A 5,480-nucleotide genomic window follows, 5' to 3' on the forward strand; every position below is an offset into this window, starting at 1 on the left:
AGGAGGTTGGATGTACCCCTTGCTGGGGTCGTTTGACCCAAGTACTCTTTCCTGCCATGGCAGGGGGTCGGACTAGATGATCTGCTCAGATCCCTTCTGACCCTAGAAACTATGAAACTATGAAAAAAAAATTGAAAAAAAGATCTCAGCAATTTTTGGGAAAATGTATTATTATATGTATGAAAATGTATTTTATATATATATATTTATAACTCCTTTTTTAACCCGGTCTAATGAGTTAATCAGCATTTTCTAGAGTTAGGCTAAGTTGCACCATAGTACATTAGTGGAAATTCTGTTTCTAGCAAAATATTTGCTTTTCCGCAAAATGGATCTACCCATGAATTCAACACTCTTGATAAGTGATAGAAGGTATCTCACTTACGAGTGGAAAAGGAGAGACCACTGTCTGTTGAGGTAACTTTGTACTGAACTCTTCCTTTTGTCATTCAATACCATTCAGTTTATGCCATGTCTATAGCATGAGTCACAGAGACAAAATTCACAGAATACGGTCATTCTTCGGTATTGTGAGTTTATTTGTTTTTACTGATCTCTGATAGTTTCTCTGGCCTTCTCTATTAATTCTTTAGGCTTGCTCTGAATCAATCACAGTCCCCTAAGCCTAGGGAAAGAAATTACACATAAACTGGTTTAAGTGATCAGAAGCTGGTTTAAACCGGTAACAGAACATAAATCAGTTTCAAAATGGCTGAAGCGGGTTTAAGATAAACCTGGTTGAATGTCATATCAGACTTCAGTGATTTGGTTCAAACCAGTTTATGAAACTTCTGTCCCAGACCTAAAAGAGAGGGTTAAGAACTACAAGCAAATTGTCCCTGGGAGGCCTGCATGATTGCACCCTCTCCTAATTTTCCTCTTCACTCTCCAGTCACTATTGCAAAATATCTTCCAGTCAATCCCTTACTGGCAACCACCTTTACTCCATAGAGTAACAAAGAAAAGTGGGTGGTTTCACCCCTCGTCTTCAACCCTCTTGGTGGAGGAACACATCTTTTTACAATGCTTTACCTACCATTTCTGCAATCCTGACCCATTTCCTTCCACGCAGGGTCAAATCTTATCATTTCTTTCTAACACTGACTCATTGATCTACACTTAAGTGGCTGAACTCACAGAAGGGAAGGTGTTGCTCCATGAAAATGGTGAGATTATTTATGCCTGTGGCACAGAGAGGCAGGAAGCGTGAAGGAAATGTAACTTGGAGTCTCCAACCCGTCCCTATGATGCTGCAACCATGCTCCGCTGCTTAGTCAGGGCAGGTTGGAAAAATCATAGTTTAATTCTAAGTATTTTAAAGGGAGTGCTTCAATCGCCTCCCTCCACACATTAGTCAGTTATCTAACTGACCGCTTTTCTTAGAATTTGTGCTCCAAAATGCAATTGGAGCAAACCAAAATTTCCCTTTCTGAATTCCTGACTGCTGCTCCTTGTTATAACCCCATTAGCTCCCATAAAGAATCTGTCCCTCTCTCCTGTGTTATTGCTATTCAGTATTTATGCAGGGTGGTAATAGCTCTACTAGTTAGCTTTGCTTCTACACCATGAGCAACAGTGCTAGACCCCAGAAATCTGAAACAAATAGTGTCTGGATGCAATGGCAGACAGCCAACCCAGAAATACATTAGAGGGATTAGATGAGTTTGAGAGATAATCAACAGCCTGTGAAAAGACACAGGGATAAGGGAAAGAAAGAAAAAAAAATGTATTTCAAATTCTTTTGAAATGTGCTTTGAAGCTGGTATGTTCATAACTTTCTGGGTTCTTTAATATTATGTATTAAGCAAATATTTGTATCCAAGCAGGACCTGGACATTCCCACCTGAGCTTCCATGCACACCCGAGCAACAGAAGAGCTTGGCCAAAGAGCTTACAGCTGACACAGAGAGGACAGACGGACGTTGAGTGTTGAACTACATCCAGAGAAGTGGCGAGGTTACTCAGTGCAGGCCAGAGGCAGAGCTGGGGAAAAGAAACCCGGTTTTCTGACTTCCAGTCTAGTGCCCCTGGGTCTTTACTTTTCTATGCAGATTAAATCAGATTCCTTTTCATTTCTTTTCACAATATTCAATTGAAGTTCCTTTTCCTAATTTGGAAATGAAAGGTTTGAAATCTGCATACTGCTCCTTCATAAAGGCTTTTTTACTCCACATCTCTAACTAAGAATTATTTTGTGATAAAATTGTCTAAACTTCCTCATCATTAACTTCCTTAAATTATACTGTCTGAAGATGTTTATGGATTAGCTAAGTAATCTAGTGCAGAGCACAAACTGCCGACCAAAGTGAAATTGAGTTCCCAGATGACTGAGAAGGTAATTAATGATTTAACTGCGCAACTGTTAGTGGATCTATAATGCAACTTAAAAGCTAATTGAGAAGTGTGCAGTCAAAGGAAAGAGGAAAGTGCAGTGCAACCGCAACGTGCCTTGTAGTAGCAGTTGGTCAGCCTGCTGTCAAGCAAAGCCAGAACATGGCCATCGCGGCATCTGATGAGGATGAAAGGTCTGTACAGAAACCCAGGCAGGCTTTAAATATCTTTCGCTGGGCATTTTATGATTAGCCCATTAAAAGGACAGCTTTGCAACATAACAGTGAATCACACAGCTTCCCTTTGTCCCTGGCTGGTAGCATAAATCTCTCTTTCTCTCCCTGTTCAAAATGCAGTACCTCAGTCTCAAACCTAAGCACGCAAACCACCAGGAAATGTTTCCCTTTCCCCTTTTATATCCAGGTTATCTTAAATAGACCCAGTAGGTTCCCTCCTTGCCTGGATCCTTCAATCAGCTATACTTCTCTTTCAGCTGGGGGGTCTTTGCCCAGACTCCTGGCAGCTGGTACAAAATGCCTTAGGGAGGGAGACATTTCTCCTCCTTCATTCCTGGAAATAAAATATTAACTCCTTTGCTGCCAACCACATCTCTGCTATTTTTAAGAGTGTCTTGCTGCAGTCAAGAGAAGTAAGTGATCCAGACACATAAAAAGGACTTAGGTGCATCAGTGTAATCTAGCAAAATTGTTGGACATACCCTAGTATTTGACTTCCTGGACCACAACCCACACTTCAGAGCAGAGGGCATCCTGGGGCATGATGGTCTCCATCTCTCCCCCAAAGGTAAGAATTTGCTTTCTTACAGGCTAGTTGACCTCCTCCGGTGGGCTTTAAACTAATTTCATTGGGGGATGGGGATCCTCAGGAGAAAAAGACAACTCAACCAGGTGTAGGACCTGCCAACCAGGTAAGAGCTCAGGTATATACCGAGGGACGAGTTGTCTTTCAGGAAGGGGGGGGGGGTGCCCAAGGCTCCCATGGGGGGATTAAGGTGTCTCTTCACTAATGCAAGAAGCATGGGGAACAAGCAGGAGGAGCTTGCTCTCCTGATTGCAAGTAGTAAAATCGACCTGGTTGGCCTAGTGGAGACATGGTGGGATGAAACATTTGACTGGGCAGTAGACATAGAGGGCTATAGGTTGTTTAGAAGAGATAGGAAGGGGAAAAAAGGTGGGGGGGGGTTGCGCTCTATGTTAGGGAAAAGTATACCAGTTCTACCTTCCAGATGGGACCAGAGGAAAGCTTAACTGAGACTCCGTGGGTCAAGCTCCAAGGAGGGCGGGGGGAGAGGGATCTGGCAGTAGGGGTTTACTACAGGCCACCACATTGGGAGGAAGAGCTGGATCTGGAATTCTCCAGGCAGCTGGGGGAGGCCGTGCATGCAAAGGATGTTGTGGTCATGGGGGATACGAATTACCCTGACATCAACTGGGAGGAGCAGTCGGCCAGGTCTAGCCACTCACAAAGGTTCCTGACGTGCATACAGGACCTACATCTCGTGCAGGAGGTACTCGTCCCCACTAGGGAAAACGCCATACTGGATCTGGTGTTAGCCTCTGGGGATGACCTGGTGGGGGAGGTGCTAGTACAAGGGAGGCTAGGGGACAGTGATCATGAAATAATCCAGTTTGGTATTCAGAGGAAGATGGGGAGGGTAATTAGCGCAGCACAAATGTTTGACTTTAGGAAAGCCAACTTCGATGTGCTCAGGGCAGTAGTCAGGGAGGCACTTGGAGCCCAGGGAGTAACTAGTATGGGGGTCCAGGAAAGGTGGTCCTTCCTCAAGGAGGCTATCCTTGGGTCGCAACAGGACACAATTCCTTTGTGCAGGAAGGTGGTAAAAGGATCCAAGAAACCTTCATGGCTGTGTGTGGATATCCAGGCTGGCCTGAGGGCAAAGAAAAAACCATACCGGTGGTGGAAGCAGGGGGCAGGGACAAAGGAGGAGTACACCTCCCTGACGCGAGCTTGTAGGGATTTGGTAAGGGAGGCTAAAGCAGCACTGGAGCTTAGGTTTAGCTTCTGGGATTAAGGATAACAAAAAGTCCTTCTTCAAGTATATAGGTAGCAAGAAGAAGTCTTGGGGTAACACTGGACCCCTACGGGGCAGGGCAGGGCAGGGCAGGGCAGGGCAGTTGGTGATGGATGTGCGAGAGAAAGCAGAACTCTTCAACAAGTTTTTTGCCTTCATGTTCCTGTCCCCTGACAATGGGGTACTCTCGGGTGATAGCATAGAGAGGTCCAGGAAGGATGCGGGTCCCCCAGCTGTTAGTTCAAACCTAGTTAAGGATTGCCTGGAGGGCTTAGATGTGTCCAAGTCGGTGGGCCTGGATGACCGTCATCCATGGGTGCTGAGGGAATTGGCTGGTGTCATTGCAGAGCCATTGGCACAGCTGTTCGAGGACTCCTGGTGCTTGGGCCACGTCCCTGAGGACTGGAAAAGGGCCAATGTGGTCCCTATTTTCAAGAAGGGGAGGAAGGAAGGGCCTGGCAACTACTGGCCAGTTAGCCTCACTCCTATCCTGGGGAAGGTCTTTGAAAAAATTATCAAGGGCCACATTTGTGAGAGCCCTGCAGGGGAAGTGATGTTGAGGGGTACCCAGCATGGGTTGGTGCCAGGCTGATCCTGCCTGACCAACCTGGTCTCTTTCTATGACCAGGTAACAAAGAGATTAGATGGGAAGGAGGAAGTCGATGTTGTCTTCTTGGACTTCCAGAAGGCCTTCGACACTGTGTCCCACCCAATTCTGGTGGGCAAGCTGAGGGGCTGCAGTGTTGGTGAATGCACGGTCACATGGGTGGCAAACTGGCTCCAGGGGCACACCCAGAGGGTGGTGGTGGATGGGTCTGTCAACCTGGGGGGTGTGGGCAGCAGAGTCCCCCAGGGCTCGGTCCTTGGGCTGATGCTGTTCAACACCTTCATTAGTGACCTGGATGAGGGTGTGGAGAGCACCCTGCTCAAGTTCGCTGATGACACCAAGCTGTGGGGTAAAGTGAATACACCAGCAGGCAGGGACCGCATCCAGGCAGACCTGGATAGGTTGGAGAAGTGGGCAGATCTGAACAGGATGCGGTTCAACAAGGACAAGTGCAGGGTGCTGCACCGGGGAGAGGGAACCTGGGCCACG

This window comes from Crocodylus porosus, unplaced genomic scaffold (assembly GCF_001723895.1).
Source record: "Crocodylus porosus isolate Cpor-Errol unplaced genomic scaffold, CroPor_comp1, whole genome shotgun sequence".
Lineage (NCBI taxonomy): Eukaryota > Metazoa > Chordata > Crocodylia > Crocodylidae > Crocodylus > Crocodylus porosus.